This window comes from Schistocerca cancellata, chromosome 3, assembly GCF_023864275.1.
Source record: "Schistocerca cancellata isolate TAMUIC-IGC-003103 chromosome 3, iqSchCanc2.1, whole genome shotgun sequence".
NCBI classification, from domain to species: domain Eukaryota; kingdom Metazoa; phylum Arthropoda; class Insecta; order Orthoptera; family Acrididae; genus Schistocerca; species Schistocerca cancellata.
The window spans coordinates 120,424,114-120,443,906 of NC_064628.1; the positions used below are offsets into that span (position 1 = coordinate 120,424,114).

Consider the following 19,793-nt stretch of genomic DNA (forward strand, 5'->3'; position numbering starts at 1 on the left):
CTCGGGGAAGATCAGTTTGGACTCCGTAGAAATGTTGGAACACGTAAGGTAATACTGACCCTACGACTCATCTTAGAAGCTAGATTAAGGAAGGGCAAACCTACGTTTCTAGCATTTGTAGACTTAGAGAAAGCTTTTGACAATGTTGACTGGAATACGCTCTTTCAAATTCTGAAGGTGGCAGGGGTAAAAATACAGGGAGCGAAAGGCTATTTACAATTTGTACAGAAACCAGATGGCAGTTATAAGAATCAAGGAGCATGAAAGGGAAGCAGTGGTTGGGAAGGGAGTGAGACAGGGCTGTAGCCTCTCCCCAATGTTATTCAATCTGTATATTGAGCAAGCAGTGAAGGAAACAAAAGAAAAATTCAGAGTAGGTATTAAAATCCATGGAGAAGAAATAAAAACTTTAAGGTTCGCCGATGACCTTGTAATTCTGTCAGAGACGGCAAAGGACTTGGAAGAGCAACTGAACGGAAAGGATAGTGTCGTGAAAGGAGGGTATAAGATGAACATCAACAAAAGCAAAACGAGGATAATGGAATGTAGTCGAATTAAGTCGGGTGATGCTGAGGGAATCAGATTAGGAAATGAGACACTTAAAGTAGTAAAGGAGTTTTGCTATTTGGGGAGCAAAATAACTGATGATGGTCGAAGTAGGGAGGATATAAAATGTAGACTGGCAATGGCAAGGAAAGCGTTTCTGAAGAAGAGAAATTTGTTAACATCGAGTATAGATTTTGGCAAGGAAAGCGTTTCTGAAGAAGAGAAATTTGTTAACATCGAGTATAGATTTAAGTGTCAGGAAGTCGTTTCTGAAAGTATTTGTATGGAGTGTAGCCATGTATGGAAGTGAAACATGGACAATAACTAAGAAGAGAATAGAAGCTATCGAAATGTGGTGCTACAGAAGAATGCTGAAGATTAGATGGGTAGATCATGTAACAAATGAGGAGGTATTGAATAGGATTGGGGAGAAGAGAAGTTTGTGGCACAACTTGACCAGAAGAAGGGATCGGTTGGTAGGACATGTTCTGAGGCATCAAGGGATCACCAGTTTAGTATTGGAGAGCAGCGTGGAGGGTAAAAATCGTAGGGGGAGACCAAGAGATGAATACACTAAGCAGATTCAGAAGGATGTAGGTTGCAGTAGGTACTGGGAGATGAAGAGGCTTGCACAGGATAGAGTAGCATGGAGAGCTGCATCAAACCAGTCTCAGGACTGAAGACCACAACAACAACATACCTTGAAAACTGCACTGCTCATTTAGACAGACATCTGATGTCTCAAGTGTGCAACACATCCATCAATCTGCCATTCGTTCAATTAAATTGCACAGTACATTTGTAAAGTTGATTTGTCTATAACTGTCCATCTCATACAGATTTTTACCCAGTTTCAATAGTGAGACAATCAATTTTCTTCTCCAATGCGTTGGGAACTCTACGTCACGTCAAATTCGAGGTTAAAACAATATGACATCTTCCTTCCTGCAACAGATATGCAACATTTGATTGTGGATATGGTAAAGTCCTGATGTTGAGTCACTGTACGAGGTGAGAGGGGTGAGGAGTTCCCACTGGATGAAAGGAATGTTACACACTACCTAGCAATGTGCAGCGAAAGCAAAGTTAGTACCTTCTTCCTGCCTTCTGTGGAGATGGAAAATGGAAGGACAACTGTTAAATGCAGAGATTATAGTTCAGCAATAAGACGCAATTAGTCCTGAAAAATGCCATGGGTGTGGTTATACATCTTGATTCATACCTGTAAGGAGGAGACGAGTGTGCTTAAGAGAGCTACACACACTTCTCACCATTCACTTTCTTCCCAGCATATTATCAGGTAGGCAATCTTTGAACCAAGTTAGCCATTGATAGGTGATGTGAGTCAGGTATTGGTGCATGAAGGACAGGACAATCAGGTAATTATAGTTATTATACAGATCATCATGCACACCCTAATAAAAGGAGGATGGAAGACTGGGGCTACAGGCTTTGAGATCTACGGTCAAAAGTTTTTCATGCACCATACTATAGTGAGAGGGGTGCCACCATTTAATCGCTAGACATACAGATTTGAGACTATTTGTTTTATAAGACTGTCTTGTCTGAGGTCAAAGTTTCCCTCCACATAGGGTTTGTCACCAAACAGAATAAAAAGACGGGGAGAGCTGAGAAACGAGAGTGGTTAATTGTCGGTGTGTTACCCCCCCCTCCCCCCTCTCAAGGGAAATAGATGTTAGAAAGGAAGTCTATCAATATCTACACGTGTACAGTCATAACCTTTAATGCAGTTATGAGCAATATTTATCACTGAAAATGGTCTCATGTACCAATGTACAATTTCCATCCAATGCTCTTTCACTGTCAGCTCAATTTTTGAAACAGCCACTTTGTTTACTTGCAGTAGGGATGTGTGATGCAGGGAAATTAATTTCGTAAGTGTAAGTGCAAACATATTACATGGTAACTGTGAACTGGTGAAAATAGCCATTACAGTCACACCAGGTGACATCTGTGGGTGAATGTGTGGGAGGTGATACAAAAGCAAAGAGATGGGTCAAGTTCAGCTTGTATTTGCACCACTTGTTGAGTAAAAGCTGTCTCCATGCATAGTTTCAACATCTGTGAAGCAGTGGGGAAAGGAGAGTGGAGTTGAAGTGTACCTGGAAGTGCCACAACAACTGCACTTTGAAGTTTCATTTCTGATTGAGAGGTACTAAGGTAAGCATCTAGGACAAAGGATGACTGGACCTTTCTGCAGCCTGTGACCTATATCTCCTTCAGCTACTGGCTGTCATTGGAGCATCTGGTAGCAATAGATTAGCATGTGCTCTCAGAATGGTAATTCTCAGGTGGGGGAGTTCGGTCAAGCAGGACTCTGTTCCAGCTATGGATGGAATGAACAGTGGAGGGCAACACCTGCCACCATGTGAATAGACAAAGTCATGCAGCCACTGGGGCTGAACAATGATGAGCACAAGAGGGTATTTTCCCTCCCTAAAGGCAATGAGTTGGTCATTATTTAAGAAAAATTTATGGTACATTAGATGATCAAATGTTTTGTGTACCTGTGTGTTATATTACTTGCAGCTGATACTGATCAACAATTGCTCATATTGTGTCCGTATGCAGACTCCACATATAGATTACCAAGAAGACATCTTATTGAAACACATCACACTAGAGAAGGGGAGTTAATTTTTTCAGTAGTGAGTCACCCTCAAAACCCTACACGAAGGTGCCAGATTCTATTCAATTATCTTTATGTTTCTGCTGCATACAGCAGATGAAATGATCACCTGGTAGTATGCAGTCTCAGTGAAATATTATGGCCTGACCCATACTGAGAATTTTACAAGGGAGTGAGAGAACAGTAATGCTGCCAAGTTTGTCACATGAACTCACTGCCTGTGACTGGACAGGAGAAGTCAACATGGAACAATTTCCCATTTTATTGATTACTGTTATTTCCACAAATATGGTTTCAAACTGTTCTACAGTCAATAACAGTTCTGTAAACAAAAAAGGATTCTCTGTCAGTCCGTGAAAAATCCAGGTACTGAGTGCCATATCTCACTCTTGTCTGCTGAGTAGACTTTCCACCAGTTATTTTGCCACGGCTGGGATAATCTTAGGTCAATATCACTTCAGCTATCCTTTCACTCAGGTGTGGCTGCTGGAATCTTCCTTTCATCGACATGGAAAAAACTGATCCATTTCACAGTGAATCATCCGCTGTTGTCCCACCCACTCTGAATGAGGGCTCTTCCCAAGTGCACTGTCCTACTAAAGCAAAGACTGCCTGGCATGGACACTGTTACCTGGAGTCCTGTACCCCAGATACAATGGGCATATAAAACTTGGTGTGCCTAGTGAGTTCTCAGCTCTGGCAACTACTGTGTGTAAACTGGTGGTGGTGGGGGGGGGGGAGGCAGGGTTGGGGGGAAAGGAAAGGGATTACTGATGTCAGCTGCATAGGGACATTACACAGTATCAGCAGTCACAAGTAAAAATGTGCACTGGATCGGGATTCGAACTGGGGATCTCCTGCTTACTGGGCAAGTGCGTTAACCACTGCGCCATCTAGGACACAGTGTTATCGCAACTGTGCAGACTATGTTGGCAAACCTCACAGCCGACCAACACTCCCACACAGTGCCAACCATCCACAGTCTCCATCCACTTCCCCTATATCTACATCCATGTTTATACCCTGCAAACTACCGTGAGGCGCACAACACAGGGTAGATCCCACTGTACCTACCAGTTTATTGGGTTTCTTCCTGTTCCATTCATGAATGGAGTGTGGGAAGGATGATTCTTTGAATGCCTCTGTGCATGCAGTAATTATTTTGATCTTATCCTCATGATCTCCATGTGAGTTATATTTAGGGGAATCCAGTATGTTCCTAGAGTAATCATTTAAAGCCGGTTCTTGAAACTTCATTAATATACATTCTCAGGATAGTTTGCGTCTACCTTCAACAGTCTTCCAGTTCAGTCCCTTCAGTATCTCTGCGACACTCACTCCCCAAGGATTAAAGGAACCTGCGATTATTCATGCTGCCCTTCTCTTTACACATTCAATATCCCCTGTTGATCCTATCTGGTATCCTCATATACTTAAGCAATTTCCTAGAACCAGTCGCACAAGTGATTTGTAAGCAATCTCCTTTGTAGACTGATTGAACTTCGCCAGTATTCTATCAATAAACCAAAGTCTACCATCTGCTTTACCCACAACTGGGCGTACGTGATCATTCATTTCATATCCCTACAAAGTGTAACACCCTGGTATTTGTATGAGTTGGCAGATTCCAACAGTGAATCACTGATATTATAGTCACAGGATACTATGTTTCTTCATTTTGTGAAGGGCACAATTTACATTTCTGAGCATTTAGAGCAAGCTGCCGATCGCTGCACCGTGTTGAAATCTTATCAAGAGCTGACTAAATGTTTATGCAGCTTCTCGTAGATACTACAGAATTACAAATAACTGCATCATCTGCAAAAAGCCTGATTTCACTATTGATATTGTCTGCAAGGTCATTAATAAACAATATGAACAGCAAGGATCCCAACACATTTCACTGGGGCCACACGCGAAGTTACTTCTACATCTAACAATGACTCTATATGCAGGATAACATGCTGTGTCCTCCCTACCAAAAAGACTTCATTTCAATCACAAATTTCACTTGATACCACATACGATCATACTTTTGACAATACACATAGGTGTGGTACTGAATCAAATGCTCTTTGAGACTCAATAAATACTTCATCTACCTGGTTGCCTTGATCAAAGACTTTCAGTACATCATGTGAGAAAAGTGCGAGTTGGGTTGCACATGATCGATGTCTATTCCATGCTGGTTGGCACTGAGGAAGTCATTCTGTTCAAGAAGTCTCATTATGTTTGAGCTCAGATATGTTCTAAGATACTACAAGAAATTGATTCTAACTCAGCTGCAAATTCAGTATATAATCTGACAGAGATTCCATTGAGCCCTGGAGCTTTGTTCAATTTTCATGATTTTAGCATCTCTCTATCTATAGCCCTACACTTTGTTTTACACATATCATGCAGTAATCTCTGTTTCTTTAGAAGTTTCTTTACAGTGACTATATATCATGCAGGTTCCCTCCTATTATGAACTGTGGGTATGTATCTATCTAGTGAATGGTCAACTATTCTTTCAAACTTCAGACAGAGTTTCTCTACATGCTCCTGACCCATGCTGAATGTTTTGAGTTCCTCACTGGGATATGACAATACTGATTTTTTAGTAGTTTATTGAAGATATATATCTTTCTGCTTGTTTAAATAGCCCTTTGAACTTTGGTAATCAGTGTTGCCTCAACTGTGAAATGGTCACTCATACCAGTTTTGATGCGGACATCCTCAAGGATATCAGGTCTATTTATTGTCATTATATCCAATGTATTTCAATCATGAGTGGGGTTCCTAACGATTTGTTCTAGGTAGTTTTCAGGGAAGGAATTTAGTAGAGTTTCACCAGTAGCAAAACTGTAATTTTCCCAATTCACTGTTAGACAATTTAAGTCTCCAGTGATGACTACAGTGTGATTGGGGAACTTACATACAAGTGAACAGAGGTTTTCTCTACAGTTTTTGGTTACTTCAGGAGACGAGTCTGGTGGGTGATGGAAGGATCCAATTATCATTTTATGCCCACCCCTGATACTGAGTCTTGCCCAAACAGTCTCACATACAGCTTCAGTTTCTATCTTCAGTTTCTCATCTGTTGTAACAAATACACCACCTTCATTTCCCATTTGCCCATCCTTTTGATATACACTTAAATTTTCCCCAAAAATTTCACTCTTATCAGTTTCAGGTTTCAACCAGTCTTCTGTACCTAATCTTATGTGAGAATCACTGCTTTTCATGAATGCTTCAAACCCTGGCTCATAGTTAGCAGTTTACCATTCTCACCTGTGGGAGGAATTTCCTTCGATCTTAAACTGATACTTCTGTGTTTCCTACAGCTATCATTATCTGGATCGGATAGAGAGTTGCTTAATCTAAAAAAACCCTGTGTGCCCCCACACACAGTCAGCTGAGTATCAGCCTCTGATGTGTAGGGCACACCTGACCTATTTAGGGGGACCCTACAGTTCTATACCTTATGGTGCAAGTCCAGGCAGTCACAAAATCCTTGACATCTCTGATACAGTTCCTGCAGTCGACTCAGAACCAAACAGCCATGGTCATTCTGGGGACAATGCTGCAAATTGTGAGCTGCTTTGAAACTTCATGGACAAGGCTACTCTTCTCCAACCTTCTCATGATGCAAGAAAGACCTCGGAGCCCAGACGACAGGCATTATTTGTTCCAACATGCACCGCAGTGTGCAGTTGATTGCACCCTGTTCCCGCAATGGCTGCCAGAATAGCTTCTTCAGCATGTTGAATGAGTTTTCCAAGCATACACACTGAGTACACATGATATCCTTTCCTCTCTCTTGCCGCCATTTTTTCTAAGGGGTACCATCATTCGCCATATGTTTGAACTGCCAATGATTAATAGGCCCCTACCCTTTTGCATTTGCCGCATCCTGACACCAGACAAAACAGGTCTCCCCAAAACATGTCAAGTGAGTTCCGCTGGTTCAGTTTCAGTTTCCGTGAATGATTGTACCTCAAACTTGTTGGTTATGGGGATAGGTACAACACCCTGAGTCCTTCCTGGTCCCCGTCCATCCTGTACAGGATACCTACATTACAATTAAAACGCCACTCGCAGTCACGTGGATGGGTAACAACAAATCCTGTACTTTCTGTAGAGGAGACTGGGTCCACCGGGAGGATAGTACTTGAAGTACCTCTGGTATGGGTATCACAGGTACATGACTCTCAGGAACTCTTCCAACACACCAACTCGCAGCAGCTGCCAATCGTCTGATAGTAGTCAGGGTGATTTCCAGCTGCTTACGAAAATCAACCAACTCGTCCCGTGTTTGAGGACAGCATTCACAGTGAGGCTGCATTTTTGCTGGTGTATTACAAGGCAGTGGACAAATAACTTTAAATTAAGCCGGGTGATTATCTTTTAATCTGTTGAGCAAAAGAGCTGCCAATTCCCTATAAGAACTGATGCAAATACACAAAATGAGATTTCTATTAAGGAAACACAAAAGCTGGTGGTAAAAATTACTACGAGGGTCACTGCAAAAGAAATGCACACTATTTTTGTAAAAATACAGTTTTCATTCTGCATGTGTGGAAGTTTTACAGTGTGTAGATACATCCTTGCCTCTTGTTTTCAAACTTAGTTCAACCTGTTCCCATGAGTGGCGCCGTCACAGCATGTCTTCAAGATGGCTGCTACACTTGACGTTTGTCAGAAGCAATGTGCTGTCACAGAATTCCTGTGCTGTGAAAATGAGACAGTGGGAAACATCCACAAGAGGTTGAAAAAGGTGTATGGAGATGCTGTTGTCGATCGCAGTACAGTTAGTCGGAGGGGAAGCAGGTTATGTGATGAAAGCGGGCACGGCAACATCGAGGATTGTCCTCGCAGCGGCAGGCCTCGTACTGCACACACTCCAGACAATGTGCAGAGAGTTAACAAATTGGTGATTGCTGACAGACGCATCACAGTGAACAAATTGTCATGCTACGGTGGGATAGGAGAAGGAAGTGTTTGCAGTATACTGAAAGTGTTGGTGTTAAAAAAGGTTTGTGCCAGGTGGGTTCCCAGGATGTTGACAGTGGCTCACAAAGAAACAAGAAAAATGGTATGCAGCGAAATTTGGAACAGTACGAGAATGGTGGAGATGAATTTCTTGGAAGAATTGTGACAGATGGAAAACATGATTTGGAAATTCAAAAAGACAGGTTCTTTTGATGTGGAACCTGGTAGAGGGAGGAAACAAATTGATTCGATGTCAGTGGAAGCCATGGCGACAACAATGCAGGAGGAGACGAGTGGTGATGTGCAAACACGTAGTGCACAGAGAATTGCCCGAACATTGGGCATACCCGTGAGCACGATGCATAAAATCCTACGAAACATCCTTCTTTGCTATCCATTCAAAATTACCAATGTGCACGAGTTGCTTCTTATTGACCTGCCAGCAGGAGAGACCTTTGCCTTAGAATTTCTTGCTTGCATGGAAGTGGACAATGATTGGCCGTGGAAGATTTTGTAGACATCTGACAGGATATGTCAATACACAGAATCATCGAATATGGGCAACAGAAAATCCACATGCAAATCAACGAGTACCACTTCATCCTGAAAAGGTCACTGTGTGGTGTGGGTTTATGGCATCATTTATCATGGGGCCACATTTTTTCGAAGAGACAGATGCTTCTGGTCCTGTTACCTGTACTGTCACCAGTAAGTGCTGTGACAGTCTTCTGTGCAACCATGTCATTCCAGCTCTCCAACAGTGTGGATGTGATCATTTTTAAGATAGATGGCTCACCTCTGCACATTGCATGAAAAGGAAAGGGAAAAAATTACTGATGTCAGCTGCATTGGGACATCATGAGGAACCTGCGGGAACCTCAGAGTAGCGAGCATAGAAGATGATGATGATGATGATGATGTTTGGTTGTGGGGCGCTCAACAGCGTGGTTATCAGCGCCCGTACAATTACCCAATCTTTGCTCAGTCCAATTGCGCCACTTTCCTGGATGATGATGAAATTATGAGGACAACACAAACACCCAGTCATCTCGAGCATAGAAGAAATGGACAGGAAGTGCGGATAGGTGGTGCTCAGTGGGAGTGTGGGTCGGCCACGAGGCGCGCTGAGATAGTCCACGCATTTGCGATAACACTGTGTCCCGGATGGCACAGTGGTTTACACACCTCCTTAGTAAGAAGGAGATCCTGGTCTGATACACATTTTCACTCGTCGCCGCTGATTCTGCATAATGTCCCAATGCAGCTGACATCAGAAATCCCTTTCCCTTCCCCTCCCTCCCATGGAAAGAACAGACACCACGCATTTGTATAAACTACAGTGTGATCTCTCCATGGTCAGTGCACGTACCTGATGACCTCCCCTATAAACATCAGACTGTCATGATAGGTTTTAAATGTTTTACGCAAACCACTCTGGCAAGAGAGAGAGAATTGATATGACTGGATTGTACAGTGAGTGAGATAGACAAGATATTAGGTAACATTATTTTAAAATTTGTAAAAATATGGGTGAATAGCAGTAACAAGGATCAAGCAGGAGATATGCCAAACAGACGAGAAATTAGTCAGCAATATGAAAATGAGAAGCCAAAATCGAGAACTTAAATAAGTCAGACCGGTAGTCAGGAAGGGACCTAATAAAATTTAAGCCCAAAAGAAAGAAATATAGAATGGACTTTAAGCACAGGAAATTTAAAAAAAAAAGTGCTGCAATGGCTCAGGGCCCTGTGCTCACAAACAGTCTTATAAGCCACCAGAAATGGGACTCCTTACAGCTGATTTCATAGGTTGGTGAAGGAATCTGTGGGAGATGTGTATGTTGTAAGAAATTATGTTGGTATTATGTTATGGTAAGTGACAGCTGACTGCACGTAAAACATTGTAAGTAACAAACATGGCAGCCCGACACAGTCTGTTTCGTAGTGATGAGGAACTTGAATCGAAAGTTTCGAGCGCTAACAATAATTCCGACTACAGTTCTTCCTGTAATGACGAAGATGAAAGCCCAGAGTATTATCCTGTTTATGAGTGCAAACAAATCGGACGCAAATTACTCTTTAAAAAGGTAAGAACAGGTGCCTTTATTTCTTAATCTGTTTGAAGTAAAAGATGGTATGTACTGCACTTACCAAGTTTTACTGCCTGTTTCATATTGAAACTTTTCAAAAACGGAAATTCTGAACGTTTCTTTCATCAAATATGAACTGAGTACGTGATAACCAAACTTCATAAAACATAAACACAATGCATTATATAGAAATAACCGAAATGGGTTTCATTTTGACTCGCAAATTATAAATATGTGCGAAGGTGACCATGGTATCTACTAGAGTTACCATGTTTTTCACCCACTAGGTTAAATCACTCAGGATTTTTTCTATTGTCATGGTGTAACTCCGCTCTTCAGAAGAAATGTCTACCTGAAACGTAAACAAAACGCTTTCACCTTATGTCCTGTAGTGTAGCGACTTACGCGCTTGACTACCAAGCCAAATGTCACGAGATTGAATCCTGGTCGGATCACGAAGTGTTTTCAGTTAATCTTCGGACCGATCGTTTTCAATAAGATACGAATTACGCCAGATACAGACGCGTTTCGGCTTCTGCGATGAACTTCTCTTGCAGGTTGGGGATACGGGAACCTCCCAAGTGGCTTCAAGTTGATAGACCAGCAACAGAATCGGGAGGCACACGAGATTTTTATTATTATCCCTTGCACCTTTTTTTTTTTTTTTTTTTTTTTTTTTAGAAAGAAGGGTAATGAGCTTTTCGATACGAGTAGTACTTGTTTTGTTTCAGAAATCGACCGCGCTCAATATCAACCAGGACTGTGAATCGGAACCATGTACCAGTAGGTCTACAACCAACAGTCATGATGAAGACAATGCGGATGTGTAAGGTCACCTACTACTTCTGGAAAATCTAATCTGCCTAGTAGAGTCCGTTATGCAGGATCGTCGGTACCTCTTGAACAAAAGGATACTGTAGATGATCAGGAAAAATCAAACAAAAAAAGGTAGAAAAAGGAAACGTGGGGTAAACCAACAGGAAGGAAATAAAAAATTAAGAAATTTAGGTAAAAGCTATTTGTCTTATCGAGGAAAAGGAAATCCACAAGCACCTCGAGAAGCAGGCCCAGATTGCCTTTGTAAGAAAAAATGTTTTTCAAAGATTGATGCTGACGAACTACACTCGGTGTTTGAAGAGTTGAAAAGAATGGGAAACTACAACAACCAAAACGCTTATCTATTTGGTCTAATAGATGTTAAGTGGTAGCAGTCCTGTATCTTCAGACAAGTTCAGAAGAATATTTACGGAAGAATTTAATACAGGATTCAAGTCTCCTAAGACAGACAAGTAAGGACTGCGAGAATTGTACTGCAACAAGCCGAAAACGATAAAAATGATGCTGAAGTCCAAGAAATTGGACACAAAAGCGAGAGACACCACCTACTTGCTGCTGCCGGCCAAAAATTTTTGCAAGTTGCCCCAGAGGACAAAGAAGCCCTTGTTCTAACATTTGATCTCCAACAGGCGTTGCCCATTCCAAAATTATCCACTGGACCTGCATTTTACAAAAGAAAATTGTTTTGCTACAACCTCAGCATTCATGATTGCTCCAATAACATAGGGTACTTTTAATACTGGGACAAGGCTACTGCTAGGAGAGGAAGTGATGAAATTGCAAGTTGCATATTGAAACACTTCACTGTGAATGACATACGGTGCAAGAAACTGATAGTAATATCAGATAACTGCTGTGGTCAAAATAAAATCTGGACAATAGTCGCTCTCTGGCTTAAATTATTGGCAAGTGGCCTTGTAAAACATGTAGAACATGTTTTTCCAGTAGTTGGACATACTATGTTCCCATCAGATAGAGATTTCGGCCGAGCAGTATGTGAGGGATCACATTCAGTATGTGTACTGCCCGGTGGAATAGGGACAGATCTTGAAAAACGTCCAACGCTCACCTCCCTTTAATGTGTACAGAATGCAGCAGGGAAATTTCTTTCAAGTTTCTTCACTGAAGGCATTGTTTAGAGCACCCAAGAATATAACTGCCACGTCTGTCAAACTTCTGTTGGTCCGCGAAGAACCAGATTCTCTGACTGTTTATAAATCATATTTCGGATCTGGTGAAGAAATATCATTAAAGCTGAAAGGTCATCCTCTTACAGAAGATTTTCTGGGGAAATTTAACGCACCTCTTCCACTGCTGTATAATACACCAATACCAGTCAATAAGGAATAATTGCGCGATGTCCTCAGCCTGTTCAAGTATATTCCAAAGGCATATCACTAATATTACACGAGCTTAGTTCCTGAGCATTAAATGTAAAATTATTGTACCTAAAAACTACTAATAAAACAGTTGGTAATGCAACTTTTGGCTACTTTATTTTATTTCCAATGTGATTATCATGTTACACCACTGCACTGTAAACATCCTGGTAAGGTTCCATCTATGTGGTAACTGCCACATACCAGAAGCAACATTTAACGTCAGTTGTTATGAAACATGGTATCTGGCAGATAACAAGGTAGCAATGTTTCATATGTGAATGAAAAATATGGTATCTACGGGCATCTTTCCTCTGATTTTAGTTCTTATATTCGCAAACAAAATGCTATGAGGAGCAGCTAAGACAAATTTTACTTTTCAGAACACATAGAATATCTGCGCAACATAATTATGTGAGATTTGTTAGAGCAAACTACTTGATATTTTCCTCAAAACTTAACAGCCGATTTCCCGAAGTTTTCATTTTGCTGGTTACCATGTTTTACGACCGAACGCCTCATTTGTAGCAGGCAATACACAATGGCTTGAGATAAATATACAGGCTTCCAAATTTCCATTATCATACTTACTATTATGTTCTTCAACACTCATTTAAAGTGCAGCTCACACTAGTAGCAAAAGGAAACAAAGTTACCGGGACTCTCCAAAACAAATAGTAAACCTCATAGGTGTACAAATGTCCACTATTTTTATGTCCATGGGTGTATTAGTTCTTCAAATAGCTACTTTGGACCAGAAAATTAATAATTTTATCACCTGTAGAAGCTTATTAACAGAAAACCTTATCATGTAACTCCAACATTTTGTGGGGGAAGGACCAACAATTTAGATTTGATAATTCTTTATTTAAATTTCTATCACAGTTGTGTGTAATCATATTACGAAAAGAAAAGTTACTACTCACCATATAACAGAGATGCTGAGTCACAGATAGGCACAAAGAATAGCTTTCGGCCAATAATGCCTTCGTCAAAAGTAAGACACACATTGCAGGCTCAGGCAACTGATGTGCAACTGTGGCGTCAGCTGCCTGAGACTGCAATTTTGTGTGTGAGTTGCGGTTGCATGAGTGGGTATGTGTGTGTCTGTCATCTATTTTTGATGAAGGTCTTACTGGCCGATAGCTTTATCTGCGATTCAGCATCTCTGCTAAAGGGTGAGTAGCAACTTCCCTTTTTACAATATTGATACATTCCATCCAGGATCTTCCACTGTCTGACTTTTTAGTTGTGCGTAATTCATACTGATGACTGGCTTTGAATGTAACCGTTCCATTTTCAGACCAGACCTGCACTAAAACTGCTTATCAAAGCAAATTCAACTGACATACTTGAGTAGTCATATCCACAGAACACATATTCATACAATAAATATGTATTACATTCGTGACACTCCTGTTTATCTGTTGAATGTATCACGCATGTAAGTAGTAAGATCATTCTATATCTGTTGTATGAGTATGATTTGTGTGGATGTTACCCATTTATATCAGTGTAATTTGCTTCGATAAGCACTCAGTATAAATTACACAAGAATAGAATTAAAAAATTGCCTTTCTTTAGTGACTTTCATCCCACCTCGCATATCACATCTGTGACACTCTCTATTTCATGATAACACAAACCAAGCTCCTGTCCTTTGAACTTACTCGATGTTCTCAGCCAATCCTATATGGTCAGGATCCCACACCATACAGGAACACTCCAGAAGACGATGGGCAAGCATAGGCTAGGCGGCCTCTTTAGTAGATCTGTTGTACCTTCTAAATGTTCTGTCAATAAAACACAGTCTTTGGTTTGCTTTCCCCACTTTTTCTATGTGATCATTACACAATTTAAACTGTTCTTAATTGTAGGCTAATCCCAAAGTGTATAGTAGAATTAACAGTCTTTAGATTTGTGTGATTTATTGAGTAACCAAAATTTAATGGATTCCTTTTAGCCAACTGCAATTTTTCACATAATACAGATGATATTATTAGATAGTAAATGACAGCATCAGCTGGAAACAATCTAAGACTTTTCATCAGTTACTATGAAGTGTGACCTTTCAGACAGGAAATCACAAATCCAGTCATGTAACTGTTATGATACTCCATGAGTACATAATTTGATTAGAAGCTGCATGTGGGTAATTTTATCAAAAGCCTTCTGGAAATCTAAAAATATGGACTCAATCTGAGATCCCTGTCAAAAGAATAAAGAGCTTGTTGCATTTCACAAGAATAATATTTTCTGAATCCATGCTAGCTATGTGTCATCAGATCACTATGTTCAAGGTAATTCATAATGTTCAAACACACAATATTTTCCAAAATCCTACTGTAAATTGACACCAGTGACATGAATCTGTAGTTCAGTGGATTACACCTGTTCCCCTTCTTGTGTATTGGTGTGATTCGTGAAACTTTCACTGTCTTCAGGTATGGATTTTTCATCGAGCAGGATGTTGTATGTGATTGTGAAGTATGGACCTATTATATCAGCATACTCTGAAAGGAATCCAATTGGCATACAATCTGGACCAGAGGACTTGCCTTTATTGAGGGATTTAAGCTGCTTCAATAGAACCAAGGATATCTGCTTCTAAGTTACTCATACTGGTAGCTGTTCTTGATTTGAATTCTCAAATATTTACTTCATCAGTTTGTCATTAGTAATATTACCATCACTATTGCACAGTGAAGATATTGATTGTGCTTGCCGCAGATTTAGTGCAACTGTGGGCTGTTTTTCATTCAAGCCAAAAATAATAAATGTTTCACTATGTTTGGAAATTAAGCCCATAAGGGACCAAATAGGGGATGTACATTTTTTATTAAAATATTTAATTAGGTAAAGCTAAACCTAAGAAAATTTATATTTGGCCTCTCAGTTAGAAATTAAAAAATACGTGTTTCACATTTTATGGAAATCCAGCTACTAAGTGGGTGAAATAGGGCCTGACTCACTCACTGACTCATCATTGCCCAAACTGCTAAGGATAGAAACTTGAAATTTGAAGATGTTGTGGCTCTTATGCTGTAGGCAGTGTTTAAGAAGGGGTTGTTCAAAATTTCTCTACTAAGGGGTGAAATAGGGGATGAAAGTCACTAATCCCTGTACCTGTCATGATGCTCCCTATCTGATCAGGATCATTTGTTACTAAGAAGTCAGTTATGTTACACAACAATTTACACTTGAGCGGGCTCCTGAACTTACAGTGTAAAATAATTTTCTATGAATGCATGTAGCACAATTTCAGGCAATGTTTTATGTCTACCCAGACTGTATCTCTTTGAATTTTCTGCCTCATTCCATGACAGAGTTTCATTGTGAAAACTATTAAAAATCATTTCACATTGAAATACAAGCTAAATTTTGAGCTTCTGTAAAACTTCACTAACCTTGAAGATAATTCATTATTGGCATACTTTCTTTGTTTCTTCTGCAACATTGTTCTGATCCATTTTGAGTACAAAGGGGGATCAGTTCCATCTCTTATTAATTTATTTGGTGTAAATCTCTCAACTGTTGTGGATACCATTCCTTTGAATTTAAGCCACATTTGGTCAATGCTAACATAGTTGGTTCGGAAAGAATGGAAACTGTCTCTTAGGAAGGCATCAAGTGATTTTTTATCATAGTTTTTAAATAAGATACACTTTGCACTTATTATTAGTGGATCTGGATGTTACAGTATTCAGTCTTACTACAATGGTATTGTGGTCACTAATCCCTGTATCTGTCACGATGCTCCCTATCTGATCAGGATCATTTGTTGCTAGGAAGTCAGTTATCTTACACAACAATTTACACTTGAACGGGCTCCTGAACTTACAGTGTAAAATAATTTTCTATGAATGCATGTAGTACAATTTCAGGCAATGTTTTATGTCTACCCAGACTGTAAACATTTATTTTTGCCAACATATTTAGGATTGAAAGAAATTCTTGCACATAGTTTTCTAGATTATGTCTCACCAAACAAATGTTGTACTTGGTAACTAATTCTTCTATCATCGCCTGGTAGAACAACTTCACCATTATAAACAATAAGCACAAAAATGTGGATGTTCACAGTATTAATTTATTTAGTTCAACGGTTTTCAGCTTACGTGCCCACCTTCAGACAATAACCGACTATTGGTGCCAAAAAGAAGATACAGTAGTGGCGAACAACACAGAAAAGGATATTAGACATGGAGAGTAAGTTGTGCAAAACAGACTAAATACAATTCTTCGACGGTGCATTAGTAACATAACTCAAAATGTTGAATTTAACAATGTAAACTCTATGTCGGAGTATCGACAATATAAAGAAAAGGATAGATTGCATCTCAACGTAAACATCACATGTTGAGCTGCAGACAAGCACAACGAAAATACTGTTACACATTTAACTTTTGGCCAAAGCCTTTTTTGGAAATGGAAACACACACACACACACACACACACACACACACACACACACACACACACACACACACACACACAAACGCGCGGGATTCATTCACACAACCATGAACACCTCATGCACTTGTGACTAGCATCTCTGGTTGCTCGAACCGGAAAGAACCATTGGGCCCAAGCTCGCTACCGCTAGTGAAGTAATTGCTTTGGCTGATATGTTTTTCAATAATGACTACAATAAATAACAGTATCTCATTGAGAAAGAAAAAGCAGGTGATGCTGTCGAAGACTTGTGTGTAAGTGTTTTGGATAAATACCTGACCCCTTAATTGCGATGGTATTCAGTCAAAGATGTTATCAATCAGCATTTCAGCTCGAGCTGCTGGAAATGGCACTCGCACATGTGTGTGAGGTGTGCTTGCTTGTGTGAATGAATTTTTGCGTATGTATCTTTTTCCTTTTATGAAAAAGGCTTTGGCTGCTGAATGTCAAATATGTAACTGTATTTTTGTTGTGGCCATCTCCAACTCAATGTGTCATCTTTATGGTGAGTAGCAATCTATACTTTTCCTTATATTGTCAATGTTAAATTTAAACAATAAATAAATGTAAAAGGAACATACACAGTTATTTATTTGAAAATATATGGAGAAAACAGCATAGGAATGAAACAGACTTATTCATGTACTTTATGAACACTACAGACACACTTTACAATCCCGATTATTAAAACTGCTAGCAGTTTTATTTCTGCTTCCTCCTTCCATTTACAACTGAGCCATTCCATGACAATTGGACAAGGGGCCCCCACTCCACCATTTCCAAATCTAATGAAATTTCATGGAAAAGTCCCACAAAGTTTTGGATGGGTATGGACAATTTTTGATGCAAATATTTTGGGTGCCAAATTTTAGGTAGTTGTGGGGACCATTTTTTAATTGCAAGTTCTTTCATCTTTCTATATCTAGAGAGAGTATTCTTTAAACTTCAGAAGCTATATAGCTTAACATGCTTAGCACCTGCTGCTTTGCTCACATTGACTGTATGGTCTACAAAGATATTTTTTTTGTTTTTCTTTAATCAAATTTCTATGTTGTTCACAAACTGCAACACCTTCTAAGCTTTTCATGCTAATTAAGGCCATATAAGAATGTCTTTTCTGATTGTCCTTCTGACCACAAAGCGATTCTGGTAACTGGAGCCCAAGGTCTTTGTTAAATACACCTTTTGCGTTTTTGTGGTAGTATATCCATAGAAATTTCATTGCCCAACACATATTTCTTTATATGTAACCAAGAAGTGAGATACCAATTTTCATAGATTTAGCTTTAATTTTTTTATTATAATGAAATATTTTCTTAAAAATTTAAATTTCCCATTTCACCCCCTTAGGGGCTGACTTCCCAAACACAGAGAAAAACAATTTTTTTAAATTTCTAACGGAGAAGCCAAATACAAATTCTCATTGATATAGCTTCAAAAATGCTTTCATAAAGAAATATTTCCATAAAAAGTTTCATCCCCTATTTCACTCCTTTAGGTGGTTGAATTCTCAAAAACACTGGAACAAGTGGGAATAAATGACAGATTTGAAAACCACCATTTTTTTGCAACTGGTTGGCTGTCCTTTACTTCTGCTGTTCTGTAACCGTTGCTGTAGTGCAGCTACATTCAAAATACTGGAACATGTATTACTTTTTATTTCTAACCGAGAAGTCAACCAACAAATTTCATTGATGTAGCTTTAAAGTTCTTTAATAATGATTTATTTTCAAAAAAACTTTCACCTACTACTTTACCCCCTTAATGGTTTTTTTTTTTACCAATTTTCATAGTTCTAGCTTCAAAATTGCCTTAATAGCGACATATTTTCCAAAAGACTTTCATCCCCTATTTCACCCCTTAGTAGAGAAATTTTGAACAACCCCTTCTTAAACATTGCCTACAGCATAAGAGCCACAACATCTTCAAATTTCAAGTTTCTATCCTTAGCAGTTTGGGCAATGATGAGTCAGTGAGTGAGTCAGGTCCTATTTCACCCACTTAGTAGCTGGATTTCCATAAAATGTGAAACACGTATTTTTTAATTTCTAACTGAGAGGCCAAATATAAATTTTCTTAGGTTTAGCTTTACCTAATTAAATATTTTAATAAAAAATGTACGTCCCCTATTTGGTCCCTTATGGGCTGAATTTCCAAACATAATGCAACATTTATTATTTTTGGCTTGAATGAAAAACAGCCCACAGTTGCACTAAATTATGTTTATTTTAAACCTTGACCTTGGTTTCTGCTATAATAATATAGCCTTCTTCAGAAGTCCTAAAAAAATGATCAAAATAACATCTAGACCAGTGATACAATCTACACAAAAACTTCAAAATTACGTAAGTGATAACCTATTACTTACATACACACTAATGTCTTAGCCCAGCAGCTGCGTGAAGACCAAAAAAATAACTTCATCAGACATAAGCCAGTTTCGAACATAAGTAAAATTACAGATGGCACCGTATGTCCTCCGTCAATACCTCTGTTATACTGGGTGCACGGTCGTCAAATGTGCTGCACCCCGACACCATTGGTGGCACTCACCACAGTGAGCTACATCGCACCATTTATCAAGGAACTAGTCAATGTACACGACAATAAATTAATAACAAGCCTACATGTGCAAATGATGGACCATATACTTATTAATACAAATGTCCAACAGCTGAAATACTGTTGCATACGATAATTACAGTGGTAAAATATTAACAATTTCATATAACAAAATTTGTCGTATCACTATTTGATGCACGATTCAGAAACGAGACTATCATATGCAATATAAATAAGTATATGGTCCTTCATTTGCACATGTAGGCTTGTTATTAATTTATTGTCGAATGCATTGACTAGC

The 19,793-nt window shown here is 39.4% G+C and overlaps 1 protein-coding gene across 2 annotated transcripts in view; it reads right to left on the minus strand.

Moving 5' to 3' along the window:
• The window catches only part of LOC126177135 (glycerol-3-phosphate acyltransferase 1, mitochondrial), a 406,498-nt gene that overhangs the window by 342,383 nt on the left and 44,322 nt on the right, over positions 1-19,793 (minus strand). The window lies entirely within an intron of this gene.